The sequence below is a fragment of the Protopterus annectens genome, chromosome 8.part0 (assembly GCF_019279795.1).
Source record: "Protopterus annectens isolate FY-2018-M chromosome 8.part0, PAN1.0, whole genome shotgun sequence".
NCBI lineage: Eukaryota > Metazoa > Chordata > Ceratodontiformes > Protopteridae > Protopterus > Protopterus annectens.
In genome coordinates, this window is record NC_056741.1 from 915,755,255 (window position 1) to 915,777,979 (window position 22,725).

Consider the following 22,725-nt stretch of genomic DNA (forward strand, 5'->3'; position numbering starts at 1 on the left):
TAAAACTGAATTTATGAGATGTGCCTTTATGTAGTATGTGACAAGCTAGAGCATTTGATTCATTTTCTTTATTTATCGCATACAAATGTTCTCTGACACGTTCTCGCAGACTTCTATTGGTTTTGCCCACATAAAAACATGAGCACTTTTGGCATACCGCAATATATATAATATCTCTCGATTTACAGTCTGCATAAAAATTCATATAATAGGTCTTTTCCGTGTCAGAGTGTATAAAGATGTTATTACCAGACATAAAGGCGCACTGATTGCAGCCTCTACATGGAAAAGTTCCTTCTCTTATGGATCTAACAGGCTTCTTACTCTCGCTTTCATAACACAATAGCCTCTTAAGTGACTTTGTGTTCCTGTATGTAAAACTTGGTTTATCACCCACTGTCTCTGTTATTCTATCATCTATTGTTAAAATATTCCAGTTCTTACTGATTATTTCACTTATTTTTGGATTCAAATTCGAATAAGGAATGGTTAATCTCTTAAACTTTTGTGTCTCTCTATTATTACCATTGGTTGTCCCTTGTTGATTTCCCTTTTGTCTATATAAATAGGGTTTACCCTTATTATGTCTATTTGAAGCACTTACAGATTAAACCTTTTCCATTTCCAATGTGTTGTATCCTCTAGATTCTAAATTCTGAAATAACATTTGTTGTTTAGTATCAAACACCTCTCCATCTGTAGTGAGGTGAGAAACTCTTAAGCTCTGACCTTTAATAATGTTGGAAAAAACATGTTTGGGATGCATGCTGGTACGATGTAAGATATTATTTCTCCAGCATGGTTTCCTATAGATCTCCGAATGTAGATCACCTCCACTCTTTAGAATCTGCACATCTAGAAATTCCATTCTAAATCTTGAGCTTTTGCATTCAAAATTTAAAAAGGTTGTTGTTCCATTAATGTAATGAATAAAATCATTTAACTCAACTTCAGTGCCTATCCAAAACAGAAAAACATCATCTACAAAACGTTTATAATATTTAATATTCCTAAAATAGTGCTCATTTTTTATTATATATGTGCTCTCCCAATATGCCAACACAAGGTTGGCATAGGAATTTGCACTTGGGGTGCCCATGGCTACCCCTTTTGTTTGTAGATAATTCTCTTTATATAAAAAAACATTATTGCTTAATATCAAATCTAGAAGTGCTAAAACCCTGAAAATTAAACTCCTAGAAACATTTCTCTCAGTCAGGAACAGTCTTAGATATTCCATTCCAGTCCTATTCGGAATGGAGGTAAATAATGAAACTACATCAAGGGTCACTAACAGCCCATTCTCCATATCACTTTTAGCTTCTGAAGTTGTTAAATAATCACCATAGCTCTCAAGAAAGTCTTTAGTGTCTCAGTATAGTATCCGTATTATTTACAATAGGTTTCAACTGTTGCTCAACATAAATAGATGCTGGTTCCAACAACCAACCCCTACCTGAGACAAGAGGTCTCATAAGGGGGTATGTTAAACCCTTGTGTATTTTTGGTAGCCCCCTAAATACAAGTATAGTGGGTTTATCTATTAACAAAAACTTATATAAATCAGCATAGATTGTACCACATAGCAACATGTCATAATGTTTAGAGTGTACATTTCTTATCAAATCATTCAAAGCCATCACACTCAAAATACAATAGGTTTCTGCATCTTGTAACATCATATTAATTCTCCTATCATACATGGATGTATCTAGTATTACAATAGCACCCCCTTTGTCTGCTTGCCTAATGACTATTTCAGAGTTATTCTGTAGTTTTTTTATACTCTGAAATTCTTCATAATTTAAATTATAAAATTGTGATTTATTGTTTCCTTTATATAATTCAAACATATCTCTTTCACAAGCTTTCTCGAAAGCTTCTAATACAGGATGGACTTTTTTGGCAGCCCGTCCCTACGCCCATTAAATATACATAATAATAATAATATATATATATATATATATATATATATATATATATATATACACATATGAAATTGTTCCAATATATATATATATATATATATATATTTTAGGTTTATATGCTTTAGATATTTTAAATAAAATTGTATAATGCATGTATAAATATGTTTTACTATAGATTGTTTTTTAGTAAATTGTTGTATCAATTAAATCATGGTTTTGATTGGTAGATGTGATTTTAAAATAGTATTTAAATCACCTGATTTTATGTGGCAGTTATTTAAGTCTGATGAAGCATTCCTGTAACGTGAAAGCGCTTACTTTGCTGCAGTATTAAACAATTTTATTTTAAGTCGTCGTGGTGAGCCTCCTCTGTTTTTGGACTTAAGAGTCCCCTATAAGTTTAACAAGGTCCAAGAAAGTCCAATATTTCCAGATTTTCTTGTTCTGTTATGTTTCACAAATATAATTATTGATTTGTAATCACACATTTGATAATTTCCAAGATATTGGTTTTATTCTTGTTCATCTCCATCGCCCACATCCTGTCTTGGCTTCATTTCCAACGTATTCTCAATTCTTCTAGTCGACCCTTTTGCTTTTTTCCTTCTCTCAAGTGTTTGTTGAATCATTGGAAAAGTTTTACTGGCACAGTCTCTTCTGTGGTCTTTATTACCAGAAGAATAAGAAGCAGAATCTCCTTCTGCTTCACAGCTCACCTTCTGCTGGACAAACCTGTGTATTTTTTCCTTAGCATGTACTTCATCAAAAAATTATTTTGTTTATTTTGTCCTTCCAGCGAAAAATATTTTGAAGATAGCTGGGTACAGCAGTTTGAATCTCACACCTGCTTCTCGACATTCCCTGAATAAGGGAATAAATTTACTCCTGTTTTGCTTGGTGTACAATGAGTAGTTATTCTCCGCAATCACTCTGCTGTGTCCCACTTTTAGTACTTTGCCCTTCTGCCACAGTTTTGTGAAGGTTGCTTTCTCATAACCAGGTTTAGTGCATACACATGATGTGCCCTTTTTTTTTTTGTGCTTTTAAAAAATTAATACAATCTGTTCCTTCCAGCTTCTCTGGTACAGCAGAAAATCTCAGGTTTTCCCTAAGTGCTCTGTCCTCTAGTTCTATTATTTTTTGAAATATCTCTTTTTGTGCAGTCTCATATTCAGCCAGTCTTTTCTTCATTTCGACCCGAGTTTGCAATTTTATCACCTTATATGAATATCTATTTAAAACTTCTTCCATTTTTCCAGCCTTTTATTGTTTGAGTTGATACACTCCATCAGTGTTTCATTTATTGTAATCAGGTCTGTGTGCATTTGTCTTATACTTTCCTCTAGTTTACTGGAAGTCATGTCTGGAGTGTGCACTCTTTTTCCTGAGCAGCTGTAGTACTTTTCCCTGGGCGGCCACGGTGGTGCAGTGGTTAGTATTGCCGCCTCACAGCAAGAGGTTCTCCGGTTCGATCCTCGGCTGGGGTGCCTTCTGTGCGGAGTCTGCATGTCCTCCCTGTGGTCGCGTGGGTTTCCTCCGGGTGCTCCGGTTTCCTCCCACATCCCAAAGACATGCTGCAGGTGGATTGGACACTCTAAATTGGCCCTAGGTGTGCGTGTGAGTGTGCCTTCTGTGGAAGGTTAGGCGCCGGGCTGGCAACTCGACACCGTAAAACTCCACTGCCATTCAATGTGCGGACAGGTGATCCGCTGTGGCGACCCCTAACCGGGATAAAGCCGAAAGAAGAAGAAGAAGCTGTAGTACTTTTCCCAGTCAGTGTTTCTTCATCACCTTTTGTTGCTAATTATCATTCAGGTCCTCTGTATTTCTTTTTCCTAGCATCCAGGCAATGCACTTACTCGCCAGTTACTGAAATTTACCCAAAAATGAAGGTCCACTGACTTTTTGTGAAAAGTTTCTGTTTTCACACTGGGAGAGCTAGAACTAAGCTGTTACTCAATGTTGCAGCCGTCTTGGAAGTCCAAGAATACAGTAAAATATTAGTTAATATTGAACTTATAAGAGTCTATAGTTATTTTCAAAAGGAATCTGCTGTAATTAGATGTTAAGTAGGAGGAAGTGAAGCAATTCTAGGATGAAGATGGTTACAAAGTATGAAGGTGTATCGAGGAGTTCCAAGTAATATAAGTGTCTATGGGTGATAGAGATGATAGTAGAGAGGGTTATGGGATGGTCATATAGATGTTCATAGTGTTACCCTGCTGCAGTCATCACACTTGGGTTATCCTGTCATCAGGCAGTCCCGCAGTCGGCCGGAATTCCAAAGTCTTGGTCTGGCGTCGGTTGCTGTCGCTTCATCCCTGACGTCAGTGCGCCAGGGGTATATATAATGCAACCGACATCATTTTCTTCAGTCTTTCTTGCCGCGCGGTGCCCGAAGCAGAAGCAGTTCGCAAGTGCCGGTTGGCCGACTCCTGAGATTTTCGAATTCGAATTTCAGACCAAAGTCTTCTATAAAGCTAAGTATCCCGTTGGGGAAACTTTTCTTGCCTCAGACCGATGTCAGAAAAAGTTAACAATTGTATTTCTTGTGGGAAGCAAATACCTCATAAGGATTTTCATTCTTATTGCATACCTTGCCTAGGCCCAGACCACGACATCACTTCTTGTCGGTTTTGTGCTAGGTTTAATAAGCGTACTATTAAAAGACGATTTGATTTCGCACAACACTATTTTGGTAGAAAATTTAACTACACCATGCCGTTGGAGCAACCGACTATCGGCGTGCACAAAAAACACAGGGATAAGGACAGACAGCCCAGGCCTAAGCCAGATTCCGAGGCCTCTGCTGATCCGGTCTCCGGTTCTCAGTGAGGCTCCGATGCAGCCCCTGACTACCGCAGTTCTGGAACCCGAGACTGCTACGGAAATTTTGACAGAATGTACCAGGCCGACGCAGCCTTTTACTTCAGGCCCTTCCGACGACTTTACTTCTAAAGACGTAGGTGCTACAGAAACGCCATAGGTTTCTGAAGGCGTTTTCAGACCGACGACTCTCACTATTAAAACGTTTTCTAAGTCGAAGACTCCTTTTAAATCTAAAAGGACTGCACTTCAGTCTCCTGTTTAAGGCCCTATGCCTAAGAAACAGAAGCTCAAAATGGCTGAAGATTTGATTTCTTTAATCAGGGGTTCACAGCCCCCTCCTGACAAAAGGCCTAGACAAGAGGAAGATTCTGCTTCCTCTGAGCAAATGTCCATTTCTTCAGACTCCTCTGAGGACCAAGACTATTCCTTGTCTCTTTATGAAGATTCTGATGCTGAGGACTGTATTCCCTCAGCTTCTCCTCCTGAAGACTACTCCTTTGGGGAAACTTTACACACACTATGAGGGAACATTTTCACTGGGAAGGTCAGGACTACTCTGATTCAAAGAAAAGGCTCAGAGAGTTTCTTTTACTCCCCCAACACAGACCCCTTGCCATCCCACCAGTTTTGGACATTGTGGATGATGTCTATTTAGAATCCAGTTTCAACCCAGACTCTCTTCCTCCTGCTAAGCCTGACAGATGCTACAGAGTGCCTGATTCCCACAAATTTCTTTACAAAAGCCCAGTAGCTGACACAGAGACTATCTCCCAGGGTCCCAAGGGGCTAAGACTTCTATGGCTAAAACCCAGTTCCTTCTGAGAGGACTCCAGAGCACTAGACAGGTAGGGAAAAGGTTTACACCTCAGCCACACTAGCTATGAGGGCACTGAATTGTCAATTTCATATGCTTAAGTATCAGCAATTTCTAAACTCGGTTAAAGCAAAGAATAACCTCCTCCCCAACAATCTGAATTGAAAGTACATGATCTGTTGCGCCACTGAGCAGGTGGGCAAACATACCTTACAATCTGGGTTTGATTCTTTGGAGGCCTCCTGCAGAGCAGCTGTCACTGGGTCTGTTATCGTAGGCATGCTTGGTTAAAGGAACAAACTCTGCCTGATCATGTTAAAGCAAAACTACTAGATGCTCCCTTACAGCAGGATGTTCTTTTTTGAGTTAAAGCAATGGGGCACTACAACACAGAAGGGAGGAGAAGACGGGTCTCAATCCACCAGAAGGCAAACTCAATGACTTGCACTTCATCTGGCCAAGCAATACTCTCTTGGCAGCCCCCTTGGGGGGAAAACTCGCACTTTTTGCAGACAACTGGCACATTGTCACAAAGGACAAATGGGTCCTAGAGCGTAATTTCACGAGGTACAGATTCCACTTTTACACCTTGCCAATGAAAAGAGAATGCCAAACCTGCCACAAAATCAATGGGCAAAGGCACAAAAGCAAATTACAGCTCTCATGGAAATGAGAGCCATTCAACTAATACCTACTCGAGAGCAAGGCCAAGGATTTTACTCAAGACTCTTTCTAGTGCCCAGAAAGGACAATGCTTGGAGACCAATTCTGGACCTTTCAATTCTAAACACTTACTTACAAGTACCCAAATTCAAGATGCTAACACTACAGCAGCTACTTCCTATGTTGGGCAAGGAAGCATGGCTAGTAACGTTGGACCTCAAGGAGGCATACCTGCATGTCCCTATCAGACAAAGTTGCAGAAGATACCTCCGTTTCATTGCAGGTTCAACCCATTACCAATTCTGCACTGCCCTTTGGCTTCTCTACTGCCCAGAGTTTTCACAAAATGCCTGGCACCAGTAATTGCATACTGCAGACAAAGAGGAATTCAAATATATCCATACCTGGACGACTGCCTCATCCAAGCAGAAAGCAAAGACATTCTCTTACATCATCTGGCCTTTGTAAAGCATCTGCTAAACTGCCTGGGGTACACAGTAAGCGAAAGAAGTCAAAACTAGTACCCTCACAAAAAAAATGACATTCCTGGGTGCCAGCTTGAATACAACGGCCCAGAAGGCTTATCTTACGCCAGACAAGCAACTACAACTGACTCAATATTTCAAGACAATGGCAACAAAGACCCAATTAACTGCAAGAAAATTTCTGCAGGCTTTGGGCTTCATGGCATCTTGCATACTAATAATACCATTTGCAAAGCTGCATATGAGTTAATTACAGTGGTACCTAAAAAGCGTATGGTCTCAACACAGCCACAGCTTGGACACAATGGTATCTCTCATTCCCTGCCTACAACAGGAATTTCTATGGTGGTCACAGGCATGTCACCTCAACAAGGGTCAGCCTTTCACCTTGCCCCCAGCCAGGCAAACTATCACAACAGATGCTTCAGACTACGCCTGGGGGGCACACATGGCAGAACAATGCATTCAAGGCCTATGGACTGCAGATCAAAGAAATCTGCACATAAATCAAAAAAAGATGCTAGCTGTACAGAAAGCTCTGACAGCCTTCAAGAATCTATTACATCCAGGACAACTTGCAATAAAGACGGATAACACCACAGTAATGTGGTGCATAAACAAACAAGGGGGTACACATTCCTACCCTCTATGCAGGCAAGCAGTGATCTTATGGAACACAGCTCTGGCCTACCAAGTCCAGTTACAAGCTCAATTCCTGCCAGGACAGAAGAACACATTGGCAGAAGACCTCAGCAGAAACATCAAAGATCCCCACGAGTGGAAATTAGATCCACAAATATTTGCAATGATAACTCAAAAATGGGGCCTTCCAAACATAGACCTGTTTACCAGTCCTCAAAACTACCAACTGACAAAATTTTGTACAAGGACATTTCACCATCAAGCTTGGAAAGTGGACGCTCTCTCTTTGAGTTGGAAAAACCTGACAGCATATGCCTTCCCTCCATTACCTCTCCTCACAAAGGTTCTTTTGAAGGTCAAAAAGGAGAGACTACGACTGATTCTCATATCCCCAGACTGGCCGCCAGCACTGGTACCCGCTATTGAAAAAATATGGCTCACAGCCACCTTGGATATTGCCTCAAATACCCCATTTGCTCACACAACAAAACAAACAGATTCTTCACAGGCAGCTCAAAACTTTAAATCTGGCTGCATGGAAATCAACTAAACATCAACCAGCTCCTCTTTCACAAGCAGTTCTGGATGTTATTCTGGAAGCCAGGAGGCCAAGCACCAGGAAGGCTTATTTGGACAAATGGAAAAGGTTTTGTGCCTGGAACCAAGCTAAAGGCCAGGACACAATTCAGCCTCACATGCCTCATATTCTACAGTATTTAGCTGAGATGTTGCACAAAGGACTTTCCTTTTCCTCAATTAAAATCCATGCTTCAGCTATTTCAGCTCACTATGACACGGATCCACCTTTATTTTCTTATCCTCTTCTAAGGCAGTTCCTCAGAGGGGCAAAAAAACATTAGACCACCCAGGAGAGCTCCTACACCAACATGGGACCTCAACTTTGTTCTGGAAAAACTAACCCTACCTCCCTTTGAACCAGCTTTCTCTGCAGATCTTCAGTTCCTATCATGGAAGACTGCCCTGCTCCTAGCAATAACTTCAGCTAGGAGAGTCTCAGAACTACAGGCACTAATGGCAGTGGAACCTTTCCTCATTTTTCATCAAGACAGAGTTTCTCTACGAACTAATCCTTCCTTTATGCCTAAGGTGGTTTCCAGTGTAGCTTTAAATCAAACCATCCACTTACCCACCTTCTTCCCCAATCCACAGAACAAAGGTGAGAGACTCCTGCATTCCTTGGACATTCACAGGCAGCCGTTACTACTTGGACAAAACTAAGGCTTTCAGAAAAACTGACAAGCTGTTTGTATCCTATGCTACAGTTTCTCAAGGGAAGGCTTATATCTAAGCAAACCATTTCTAAATGGATGAAGTCACTGCATCACGTTTCTACTATACCCATCATGGGAAACCAGTACCTGCTACCATTAGATCACACTCTACCAGGGCAACAGCTACCACTACAGCCTTTCTCAGGGGGGTTCCAGCCAAGGAAATTTTAGAAGCTGCAACTTGGAGTTCAGTACACACATTTACCAAACACTATCACTTACCTCTTTACTCTAAATCCAGGGTGGGCTTCGCCACTGCAGTTCTTCAGGGCCTTATTGCCTCCACTAACCCTCTATGATACTTCCCCCCTACCTTAGCTTTGGGATTCAACCCAAGTGTGATGACTGCAGCAGGGTACCACGATGAACATAGTACAGTTTTGTACCTACCATAAATGTAGATGTTCGAGTGTTCACCCTCCTGCAGTCCAGGTTACCCTCCATCCCCTCTGATCTGCTGGCTAAATCTCTTCTATACCCCTTTTTTTTTCATCCATTTCTGCCGGGGTTTCCCCATTGTGCCTTTTTTCCCCAAAAGAAAAGTGAAAAGGAACCTTTCTAAAAAGAAAATTTGGCAAATTTATGTAAAATACGGGGCAGTTGGCTTAAGGGATGCCTAGGGTAAATTCTCATTATCAATTCTCTGCATTGCCCTTTGGCTTATTTACTGCCAGAGTATTCACAAAGGTTCTGGCTCCAGTGATAGCTTACTTCAGGCTAAAAGGAATTCAAATCTATCCTTACTTGGACGACTGCCTGATTCTGGCTCAAGAAAAGGAAGACCTTCTACAGCATTTGGAATATGTCATAGCAGTGCTAAGATGCCTAGGGTATTCTGTGAACGAAATAAAGTCCAGTCTAGTACCCTCTCAAGACATGTGCTTTCTGGGTGTGAGACTGAATACAGCAGCAGATGGCCTTTTAACCCCGGACAAACAAAAGAATCTTTCCAGTTATTTCCACCAACTCTCTCTTCAGTCCGGGCTGACTGCAAGGACAGTCCTTCAAGCCTTAGGGTTCATGGCATCTTGTATTCTGGTGCTTCCCAATGCCAAACTGCATATGAGGAAGCTGCAATGGTATCTCAAAAATGTATGGACACAGCACTGCCAGGATTTGGACACTGTCATTCAAATAATACCTTGCATCCAAAAGAATTTTTGTGGTGGGCTCAGGAATGTCACCTAAACAAGGGACTCTCTGTGACCCGGCCAGAGGCGAGTCAGATTTTAACGACAGATGCCTCGGACATTGCTTGGGGAGCTCATCTAAATGGAAAGTGGATACAAGACAAGTGGCCTGCCAGACTACTGCATCTACATATCAACATGAAGGAGATGTTAGCAGTCCAGTTTGCATTAATGGCTTTCAAGGAGTTGCTGCTTCGGGGCAGGTGATGATTCAAACAGACAACACAACTGTCATGTCGTACATGAACAAACAAGGGGAACACATTCTTATCCTCTATGCAGGCAAGCAATGATTTTATGGGAGACTGCGCTCAGCTTGCAACTAACTCTTCAGGCAAGGTTTCTGCCAGGAGCACAGAACTCCTTAGCAGATGTGTTAACCACACAAATCATGGATCCCCAGTGGAAACTGGATCTTCATGTATTTCAGAAATTGACAGTGTCATGGGGAACTCCAGACATAGATCTGTTAAACTTCTCCACTAAACCACCAGCTGCCAAGGTTTTGCACAAAGGGGTTTCATCACACAGCTTGGAAAGTGGATGCTCTTTCTTTCAGTTGGGAAAATCTTCATGTGTATGCCTTTCCACCTCTGCCTCTTCTTCCAGAGGTGCTCCTAAAGGTCAGACAAGACAAGCCAAGGATGATTTTAATAGCTCCAGATTGGCCTCGGCAACACTGGTACCCACTACTAAGGAGTCTGGTAAGGAAGCCTCCATGGCCTTTACCTTTGATTCCACACCTGTTATCTCAGACGGACGGTCACCTGCTCAATGTCAAGCTTCACTCTCTTCATCTAACAGCCTGGCATATTCTGTTTTGAAACACAGCAGGTCTCAACTTCCTCAACAAGTTTTAAATGTGATTATGGAAGCCAGAAGACCTAGTACAAGGAAAGTGTGCATGAAAAATGGAAGAGATTTTTATTTTGGAGTGCAGCAAAGAATTTGGACATTTCTGAGCCTAATTTGAGTGTGGCTCTTCAATATCTTACTGAGTTATTGGACAAAGGTTTGTCCTTCTCTTCCATTAAGATTCATGCTGCAGCAATTTCAGCTCACTATGATTGTGACCCACCATTGTTTTCATCCTTTGTTCAAGCAGTTTCTTAGAGGGCAAAGAATATAAGACCCCACGTAGAGCTCCTACTCCTGCTTGGGATCTCAATTTTGTGTTGGAAAAACTTACTCTACAACCTTTTGAGCCTGCGGCTACTGCTGAATTGAAATACTTGTCATGGAAGACTGCTTTTTTGTTGGCTATTACTTCTGCAAGAAGGGTTTCTGAGTTGCAGGCCCTTATGGCAGTAGAGCCCTTTTGATTTTCCATAAGGATAGGGTATCATTACGTACTAATCCTTCCTTTATGCCTAAGGTGGTTTCTAGTGTGGCTTTAAACCAAACTATTCATTTGCCTACTTTCTATGCAGATCCCCAAAATAAGGGAGAAAAGATTTTGCACACTTTGGATGTACATAGGCAGTTACGTTATTATTTAAGCAGGACTAAGGATTTCAGGCAGTCTCAGCAGTTGTTTGTTTCTTTTGCTTTGAGTTCTCAGGGCAAGCCTGTGTCTAAGCAAACTATTTCTAAGTGGATTGGGTTTTGCATTTCATTTTGTTATTCCCATCATGGCAAGGAGATTCCAGCTGGGATTAGGCCTCATTCCACTAGGGCTACTGCCACTTCTACAGCATTTCTAAGGGGTGGCAACTAAGGATATTTTGGAGGCAGCTACTTGGAGTTCAGTACATACTTTCTCTAAGCATTACCACCTTCCTCTCTACTCTAAATCTAGGGCTGGTTTTGCCACAGCTATTTTGCAAGGCATGTTGACAGCTCCTGCTTCCTTATGATTTGCCAGCCTCCCTTACCTCTGCTTTGGGATTCTACCCAATGGTTAGGACTGCAGCAATGTGGAATGAAGAACATAGTACAGTTTTGTACCTACCATAAATGTAGATGTTCGAGGATCCACATTGCTGCAGTCCAATTTACCCTCCCTCCTTCCCCTCTGTGTTTAGGGGTGGTGGTGTGGGTTAGGCTATATTCTTGTACATTTGTATATATTGTATATATGTTTGGTGCAGGGTTTTTTGGTGTTTTTGGTTTAGGCCTTGTCTTTTTAGGGTCTTCTGACATCTGGGGCAAGAAAAGACTGAGGATATGACGTCGGTCATGCGCATTAGTACCCTGGCGTCCTGACATCAGTCTAATGCGCCTTGACCGACGTCAGCCATATACTTTGGTATTCGGGCCGACTGGACAGCGGACTACCCAATGGTTAGGACTGCAGCAATGTGGATCCTCGAACATCTACATTTATGGTAGGTACAAAACTGTACTTTTCTTTTACTCCCCCAACACAGACCCCTTGCCATCCCACCAGTTTTGGACATTGTGGATGATGTCTATTTAGAATCCAGTTTCAACCCAGACTCTCTTCCTCCTGCTAAGCCTGACAGATGCTACAGAGTGCCTGATTCCCACAAATTTCTTTACAAAAGCCCAGTAGCTGACACAGAGACTATCTCCCAGGGTCCCAAGGGGGCTAAGACTTCTATGGCTAAAAACCCAGTTCCTTCTGAGAGGGACTCCAGAGCACTAGACAGGTAGGGGAAAAAGGTTTACACCTCAGCCACACTAGCTATGAGGGCACTGAATTGTCAATTTCATATGCTTAAGTATCAGCAATTTCTAAACTCTCGGTTAAAGCAAAGAATAACCTCCCTCCCCCAACAATCTGAATTGAAAGTAGTACATGATCTGTTGCACGCCACTGAGCAGGTGGGCAAACATACCTTACAATCTGGGTTTGATTCTTTGGAGGCCTCCTGCAGAGCAGCTGTCACTGGGTCTGTTATACGTAGGCATGCTTGGTTAAAGGAACAAACTCTGCCTGATCATGTTAAAGCAAAACTACTAGATGCTCCCTTACAGCAGGATGTTCTTTTTTGAGTTAAAGCAATGGGGCACTACAACACAGAAGGGAGGAGAAGACGGGTCTCAATCCACCAGAAGGCAAACTCAATGACTTGCACTTCATCTGGCCAAGCAATACTCTCTTGGCAGCCCCCTTGGGGGGAAAACTCGCACTTTTTGCAGACAACTGGCACATTGTCACAAAGGACAAATGGGTCCTAGACGTAATTTTACGAGGGTACAGATTCCACTTTTACACCTTGCCAATGAAAAGAGGAATGCCAAACCTGCCACAAAATCAATGGGCAGAGGCACAAAAGCAAATTACAGCTCTCATGGAAATGAGAGCCATTCAACTGGTACCTACTCGAGAGCAAGGCCAAGGATTTTACTCAAGACTCTTTCTAGTGCCCAGAAAGGACAATGCTTGGAGACCAATTCTGGACCTTTCAATTCTAAACACTTACTTACAAGTACCCAAATTCAAGATGCTAACACTACAGCAGCTACTTCCTATGTTGGGCAAGGAAGCATGGCTAGTAACGTTGGACCTCAAGGAGGCATACCTGCATGTCCCTATCAGACAAAGTTGCAGAAGATACCTCCGTTTCATTGCAGGTTCAACCCATTACCAATTCTCTGCACTGCCCTTTGGCTTCTCTACTGCGCCCAGAGTTTTCACAAAATGCCTGGCACCAGTAATTGCATACTGCAGACAAAGAGGAATTCAAATATATCCATACCTGGACGACTGCCTCATCCAAGCAGAAAGCAAAGACATTCTCTTACATCATCTGGCCTTTGTAAAGCATCTGCTAAACTGTCTGGGGTACACAGTAAACGAAAAGAAGTCAAAACTAGTACCCTCACAAAAAAAATGACATTCCTGGGTGCCAGCTTGAATACAACGGCCCAGAAGGCTTATCTTACGCCAGACAAGCAACTACAACTGACTCAATATTTCAAGACAATGGCAACAAAGACCCAATTAACTGCAAGAAAATTTCTGCAGGCTTTGGGCTTCATGGCATCTTGCATACTAATAATACCATTTGCAAAGCTGCATATGAGTTAATTACAGTGGTACCTAAAAAGCGTATGGTCTCAACACAGCCACAGCTTGGACACAATGGTATCTCTCATTCCCTGCCTACAACAGGAATTTCTATGGTGGTCACAGGCATGTCACCTCAACAAGGGTCAGCCTTTCACCTTGCCCCCAGCCAGGCAAACTATCACAACAGATGCTTCAGACTACGCCTGGGGGGCACACATGGCAGAACAATGCATTCAAGGCCTATGGACTGCAGATCAAAGAAATCTGCACATAAATCAAAAAAAGATGCTAGCTGTACAGAAAGCTCTGACAGCCTTCAAGAATCTATTACATCCAGGACAACTTGCAATAAAGACGGACAACACCACAGTAATGTGGTACATAAACAAACAAGGGGGTACACATTCCTACCCTCTATGCAGGCAAGCAGTGATCTTATGGAACACAGCTCTGGCCTACCAAGTCCAGTTACAAGCTCAATTCCTGCCAGGACAGAAGAACACATTGGCAGAAGACCTCAGCAGAAACATCAAAGATCCCCACGAGTGGAAATTAGATCCACAAATATTTGCAATGATAACTCAAAAATGGGGCCTTCCAAACATAGACCTGTTTACCAGTCCTCAAAACTACCAACTGACAAAATTTTGTACAAGGACATTTCACCATCAAGCTTGGAAAGTGGACGCTCTCTCTCTTTCAGTTGGAAAAACCTGACAGCATATGCCTTCCCTCCATTACCTCTCCTCACAAAGGTTCTTTTGAAGGTCAAAAAGGAGAGACTACGACTGATTCTCATATCCCCAGACTGGCCACGCCAGCACTGGTACCCGCTATTGAAAAATATGGCTCACAGCCCACCTTGGATATTGCCTCAAATACCCCATTTGCTCACACAACAAAACAAACAGATTCTTCACAGGCAGCTCAAAACTTTAAATCTGGCTGCATGGCAAATCAACTAAACATCCAACCAGCTCCTCTTTCACAAGCAGTTCTGGATGTTATTCTGGAAGCCAGGAGGCCAAGCACCAGGAAGGCTTATTTGGACAAATGGAAAAGGTTTTGTGCCTGGAACCAAGCTAAAGGCCAGGACACAATTCAGCCTCACATGCCTCATATTCTACAGTATTTAGCTGAGATGTTGCACAAAGGACTTTCCTTTTCCTCAATTAAAATCCATGCTTCAGCTATTTCAGCTCACTATGACACGGATCCACCTTTATTTTCTTATCCTCTTCTAAGGCAGTTCCTCAGAGGGGCAAAAAAACATTAGACCACCCAGGAGAGCTCCTACACCAACATGGGACCTCAACTTTGTTCTGGAAAAACTAACCCTACCTCCCTTTGAACCAGCTTTCTCTGCAGATCTTCAGTTCCTATCATGGAAGACTGCCCTGCTCCTAGCAATAACTTCAGCTAGGAGAGTCTCAGAACTACAGGCACTAATGGCAGTGGAACCTTTCCTCATTTTTCATCAAGACAGAGTTTCTCTACGAACTAATCCTTCCTTTATGCCTAAGGTGGTTTCCAGTGTAGCTTTAAATCAAACCATCCACTTACCCACCTTCTTCCCCAATCCACAGAACAAAGGTGAGAGACTCCTGCATTCCTTGGACATTCACAGGCAGCTTCGTTACTACTTGGACAAAACTAAGGCTTTCAGAAAAACTGACAAGCTGTTTGTATCCTATGCTACAGTTTCTCAAGGGAAGGCTTATATCTAAGCAAACCATTTCTAAATGGATAGGTCACTGCATACGTTTCTGCTATACCCATCATGGGAAACCAGTTCCTGCTACCATTAGATCCCACTCTACCAGGGCAACAGCTACCTCTACAGCCTTTCTCAGGGGGGTTCCAACCAAGGAAATTTTAGAAGCTGCAACTTGGAGTTCAGTACACACATTTACCAAACACTATCACTTACCTCTTTACTCTAAATCCAGGGTGGGCTTCGCCACTGCAGTTCTTCAGGGCCTTATTGCCTCCACTAACCCTCTATGATACTTCCCCCCTACCTTAGCTTTGGGATTCAACCCAAGTGTGATGACTGCAGCAGGGTACCACGATGAACATAGTACAGTTCTGTACCTACCATAAATGTAGATGTTTGAGTGTTCACCCTCCTGCAGTCCAGGTTACCCTCCATCCCCTCTGATCTGCTGGCTAAATCTCTTCTATACCTTACTGATGTATTTGCTTATAGCTGAAGGGATTTTGTGTTTGTGCAGTGTTCACTCCATTTGATACTAATTCTGACCACCTTTTTGGGGGCACCTGACATCTGGGGCAAGCACAACTGAAGAAAATGGCGTTGGTTGCATTATATATACCCCTGGCGCACTGACGTCAGGGATGAGGCAACAGCAACCGACGCCGGACGAAGACTTTGGAATTCCGGCCGACTGCGGGACTGCCTGACGACAGGATAACCCAAGTGTGATGACTGCAGCAGGGTGAACACTCGAACATCTACATTTATGGTAGGTACAAAACTGTACTTTACAGATTGTGAAGTAGTTCTGTTATGGCCAGTTAGATAAAGAGAAGAGAGAGTTAGTAAGGATTGGGAGTAGTGGAGATGGAGATTATCCTGAAACATCACATGCAGGGAGCTGGTAGCTAAATAGGTAGGTAGGACTTTTAGTTGAGTTGAAATGTTTTTGGGGAGTGTTCTTGTTGTATTGCTAGTATGATGGAATTCCAGAATTTAGCTAGGTGGTGGGAAAGTAATGATTTGCAAGCAGAATTGTTGGGTTGGGATACATGTAATAGATATTTGTCTGTGGCATGAAAGAGTTGTATGTGTTTGTACTCAGTTGGAGATGGCTGAACAATTGATAGTTTTATGCACTATGTTATGGATTGAGGAAGTTGTGAGTAGGATAATTCCCAGATAAATCATTTTTCTCAAAGATAGTTTTTTTTTTCAGACTAATCCCTCTTTATTCCAAAGGTAGCTGCAGAAATCAACTTCTCTTTTTTCAGACAAGGTGAGCACATATGCATTTTTGGGACATTCATAAACAGCTTCTATCTTCACCAAATCAAGTCCTTCAGGAAAGATGCACAACTGTTTATTTCTTTTGCCTCTAGTGAACTGGAACAGAAAGTGTCTTAAAGTTTCTCTCTCTCTCTCTCACCTTCAAGATTGTCAGATTGTATCACCTTTGTTTATGTCAACCAGAATAAGCTATTGCCTGGTAAACTGAAGGGTCATTGCCACCAGTACAGCCTTTGTTGCATGGCATTGTGTTACTGTGTGAGTTTTTTATATGAAAAGAAAGTAGTTGTAAAATTTTATCTTGGAGGATTATTGTAGGTTATGAGATATTAAATTTGTTTAATTGTTTGTGATGTTGCTTCTTGGTCATGGACTACTTCTCCAGAGCTCAAGCTTCCTTGGGTGCTAATGTCCTAAAAGCTCTCTTGTCATGAGGCCACCCAGAAGTTTTGTAGCTGGGTATTCTGACCTATATGTCAGATCAGACAAATTAAATGAATGTGATATTAAAATAATGTACTTAACATAATGGTAGATCATGCCCATCTAATATGACAACCATCCCTTTGACCCCATTTCCTTCTCTTGTGAGACCTGAAAGTTACTTTGATTCTCTAAATGATTTTGTTTCCTGTCAGTATCATATAGCTAGTTCTTGGGCATCAACTGAGATCAGAGGTAAATCAGGGAACAGATGCATTATAGGAGGGGGAATTCTTAAGGGCCTTGAGGTTAGAACACTAATGTTGCCTCATCGGATAAGAAATGCAGCTCCAAGGATCCATATGTCATATCGGACTGACATGAACGAAAGGATTTAGCATTATGGAAAGTATATAAATTTCATTTATAGTAGATTCATGTAGCTCGCATACATCCTACTTCAGTACTAGCACTCTGTAGAATTGACTTTGGAAGCCTTCTGCTGTGGCTGAATGTTTGGATTTCTTTCTGTTCTGATATCCTCTTCTGAATTCTCCAGGAAGGCAGAATTCTGAATATTCTCTTATTCCTCTGCTGAGGGGGCATGTTTGTTGTTCTGTATAATGACATCACATGCTTGTGTAAGAGGGTGTGATAAACCCCTGTGTAACTTCTTTTTTTTATTTCCTTACCACTTGTGCACTTCAAATTTTGATCCTAATATTTAGTAAAGGAAAGTTGCTGTGTTATGTGAAAAGATATCATAGCATCCTGAGGTTGTCATAATACTAGTCAGGACTTTTGTTTATTGTCTGTAGAAAGAACACAGCTGGAAGTATCACATTAAGGGCCAGAAGTTCAACCTAACTGCCCACAGAAAGTAAGCAGAAAGGATAGTGGCCTATATTATCTCCTTGAAGATGACAGCTGTGAAAAATGCCCACTGCAGGACTCAGCAGGGGAAGTCCTCGGCTCCTTATTGAAATCTCATCACTCAAAATGCCGAGTGCCAGCAAGCCAAAAAAAATAAAAAGCTGAAAACCCAGGAAAAGAGAGATCCTTTAAGCACCCTGCACCCTCCCGTTTGAGGGGCAAGCCCCCCTCCCTCCAAACTTTTATGCACCAGCTCTGAGCACACCATACATTGGAGAAAAGCCCCCCACACCCCCCAAACGTGTATACACTATCTCTGGGATCACTGTACCTTGGAAAAACTGAAGTGTTCTGAGAAATGTCGATCTCGGTATACACAAGTTTGTTTTTTTGGCCATTTAGTGTTTGTGTTTTGGGACTTGCTATAGAGGGTCCTGACATTTCAAATGGCAACTGGCTTCCTCGTGTAATCCTGACTCACTGCCAAAGCACAAAAACAAGTGAAGGAGTCAGACACCATGGGTTAGTCAAAGCTTTTGCTTTTTCCATCACAGTGTATCATTAAGATAGTCTTGTGACATCCTCCTTAACTGGAAAAGATTTAAGCTTGCAGCTATCATCAGCTAGTGATAAGAAGGGCCCAGTAGGTGTACTTTGGCAAGCACCTTATAGGGTACATCCCAAAGTGTCCATACCGCATTTACCTGCATTTAAGTAGCCATAGCCTAAACTTGCTAGACCCACTCATGAGGAGCAATCCCTTGAGACCCTAGTGAAAGCTGAAGTGTTGCATTCAGGACTCGCAAGTCTTTTACTGCAGTATCCTTCCCTGGTTGTGTATGACTTGCAGGCTAAGGTTGCAGTGCAGGAGCCTGGGTAGCTCAGTGGGTAGAGAATCAGACTCTTAATCTGAGGGTCCAGGGTTTGAGCCCCTGCTTGGGCATGTACTTCTTTCAGGGGTCCAGGGAAGTAAATACTGTGGGAAGAAATAGCCAGGGAATTATTATTGCTAGGCTTGTGTAGGCCCTAGGGCCGATAGCCTAGTACCAACCTATGAACTCCCACTGGTGCTTCGGCAACAGTTGGTTGCATGGGAGAAGCTTATATATTGGAAAGTTATACATGTGTGCAGTTATTGATATAGTTTCAGCACTGCATTTGTCTTCAAAGTTTCAGGATTAACCCCTTGTGAAACATAGGCTGATACCAATGCAGGGACTTCTTGCTTACCTCTACTGTTTCTCTTATCTTGGTACTGGTGTCCTGTTGCTTGACCCTCTGTGTGCTCTCCTGTTGCATGTTTATCCTCTAGTATGGCAGGTGAATTTGGATCCCCTTGCTGTCGCCATGAGTAGGGGAGAGGTCTGTCTTGCATAGAATGCAAGGTTCTTTATCTGTAAAATAGACAGAGATAATGAGACTTCCCTTCATCACTCCTGAGTGATCCACGTCTTTGGTGAGGTGTTCAGGATTATGAAGTTTCTCTGTGGAGATATTTAGGGTTATATAATTCACTTTGGACTGATCTGTAACTCCCATGCCTTTCCTTCAGAAATGCCTTAATTATCTCTGCAAGAAAGATGAGACACTTTAAGTCATTCCCTAATACGAAGATTGTTCTGAAACATGTATTATATGCAGTCTGGAACTATCCATGTCCTGCTTCCAGAAATGTAGATACTGTTTATAAATCTATAGCAGAGTTAACTGATGCTTAATAAGCACCCACGTGTACTCTTAGATAATCTATGTTGTTCAGCTTAGATCCCAAAGGCCACAGTACTTTTCCATGTTATTCTTTAGTGAGGAATCTAAGGATCTGAACTGGCTGGGCTTAAGGTCCTTTTTTTTTATTTATTTTTTTTTGTTACTGTACTACCTTTTGCCTAGGTTCTTTAATTCCTGCTTTCACTTTTCCAGTTTGTGGTCCTCCTTAATGGATTAGGCTGCAGAGAAGATGAGAGAATTCTGTTTCTAGGCACAATGAACTCTAGAGAAGACCCTTACCTTGGCCTCTGCAGTGTGGTTTTATGTGGTTCCTTTAAATTTGACTATACTGATTCTGTGGCTAGGAAAGTAAGTTCAAGCAAATGCCAGCACATAATGTTTTAACTTAAGTTTGAGGTCAGGCAAGCCAGATTGGATCCCCTTAATTGAGTCATGCCCTTTTTAGGCAGGTCCCATAGAACTCAGTTGAAGACTTCCAAAAGAGGAACTAAGTGATGAGCATAGTGGCTTATTTTTCTTCTAAGCCACTCCGGTTCTCAAAGAAGAAGCATCTGTAGAATGAAGAAGATTCCTAACATTTAAGTATTGCTTGTCCAGCTATGACTCTGAGAAAGTTGACTGTGCTGGGTCAGGGGTTGTAATCCTAACTACTTCATAGGAACATGCGTGGAAGTCCAGTATTTCAGTTCTCACAGATTTGGAGAGTCATTACTGCAGATCACTGGGCACAGGTGATGCTATTTTTAGGTAACCTCGCCAGAAAGCACTATTCTCAGAGACCAAGCAGTCCTGATGGAACGGATTCAGATTCTTTACTTTAAGATACAGTAGAGCCCGCTCTTTCTTTGGAGAAAGACAAATAATTTATTTTTCTTTGTTATGTAGTGGACATGTCTGCCATCCTATCCTGGATCACGATAACTTCAGTGACAGTTTCTGTTGTGTCAAACTTTAGATGGTGATTATTTTGTAGATCACGCCTCTGTTGCTTCAGAGTACCTAAATGATGGTGTTTGATATTCCTGATGCCTTCTTTCACATCATTGCCTGGAGTCCATACAGCTGGTTCTTTCTGTTCATTCTGGGTGGGCATTACTTTTATTACAAAGACTTGCCATTTGGCAACTTCTCTGCATCTGAGATGAAGGAACTTAACGTGTTCCTCTACCTGGATGTCTGGCCTCTGGAGGTTCATCTAATGGTCTGCCTGACAAAGCCATGGCTTGGGCAGCTATGTGCTTGCGGGCAGTACCAGATTCTATAAACTAAGAGCATTTCTCTTTGGTCCCAACTCTGAAGATGTCCCTCAGTGGAGCAGAATTGTACTTATTTAATTTTTGCTCATTCTTAACCACAGAGGAGGCCTAGAAAGTTGGGTCCTTGCCTTCTTGGATAGGAGCACAGCAAAGAATTCCAAGACCCCTCTTACCTCTTGAACAATATGGTAGTCCTCATGGATCGTTTTACATATGGGCATTCTCTTGGCTAGTGTAGTGAGCTGTTTTTTATTGGACTGTGAAGTGCTCCACAGTTTCTACTGTTTTTACTGTGGGTCTTCACTTCTTGTAACATCACCTTGCACAAGTGACTATGATGAATGCTTTACTTATGGATTGGATAGTTGCTCTGGACTTGCCCCTGGTTCAGGACAATATGCCCACCAGGATCCAGGTTTTATATCTTTCAGACAGAGCTGTGGTTGTATGTACTTTTCTGTTGCCCTGATTAGGAATTTGGAACCAGAATCCCACCTTCAGTGGTCAGACCAGTATGCCAGAGAGTGATGTGGAAACAAGTGAAATGGCACACATCCAATATGTCTGTGCAAAGAGGTGATGATGTCTGGCTATGAGGCATAAACTGGGGCATCATCTTGATAGCCAGTCACATCCTGAGGAAGTGATTTGCTGCCAGACTCCTCCTGAATACAGCTGCATTCTTTTTGTGGGACCCTGGTTTCAGGAATCCTGTCTGGTGTGGATCTTCCAGTAATGCAGAACCTCAGAGACTGTTCTTTTTGTTACTCGATTGAAGGCAGTTTTTGCCTACTTTTTGGTTCAGCAGGGTAATTGGGAGCTGATGGTGGAAGCATTCTTCATCACATAGCAGTAAGGACTCTGATGTGCCTTTACGATTTTCTCTCTGACTGTGGGCTTCATCAGAAACACAGATACGAAAGACCAGAAAGAGTGTACCTTCACACTGTCAGGTCCTTGTCAGTAAAGAAAACTTCCCAATTACAAGCCACCAATATCTTTTATTGGAACAACAGCCAGCTGCATTTTAGGTTCTGGATTTTCCTTTAGATTCCTTGGCCAAAATGGACTTTTTATTGGGAGTTTTGGAGGTGACTTAAGTTGTCAGGTATCAGATGGCAGAAGAAGGCAGCCTATCCTTTAATAGTATAATACTTAACCATTCCTTTTGTCTCACTCTTTTTCCTGCCCTTTGACATTTTTAATACCTAGGAAGTTTCTATTATGAATCCTGTTAACATTCTGTACATGTTCATCATAGAATTCAGTGCTGCAGTCTTCACCTTTAAATATCTTGCTTGTAGGTAGCCCGTGGCTGGCCCAACTTCCAGAGCTTTACCTTCCCCCAGGGCTTCTGATGATGCCCTTTCACCAAGGCAAAAGGATGTCAGTAGTATAAAGGGTGCATTGACCCATGCACTCTTTGGCTCTTTCTTGCTGTGCATTTTGCATAGTATGCATTTCACAACACTCAGTCTGCCACGTGGCCTACTTCCAGCAGCCAGATACAGTGGATATAAAAAGAGCACCCACCCCTGTTAAAATGCCAGGTTTTTGTGATATAAAAAAATGAGACCAGAATAAATTGTTTCAAAACGTTTCCCACATTTAATGTG

At 42.1% G+C, this 22,725-nt stretch overlaps 1 protein-coding gene and 1 non-coding gene across 2 annotated transcripts in view; both read left to right on the forward strand.

The window, feature by feature from the left end:
* The window catches only part of PROSER3 (proline and serine rich 3), a 1,217,796-nt gene that overhangs the window by 359,785 nt on the left and 835,286 nt on the right, over positions 1-22,725 (forward strand). The gene's annotated exons all lie outside the window — the stretch shown is intronic.
* TRNAK-CUU lies at positions 18,996-19,068 on the forward strand. Its single transcript has one exon. It is a non-coding gene; the product is annotated as a tRNA-Lys (tRNA).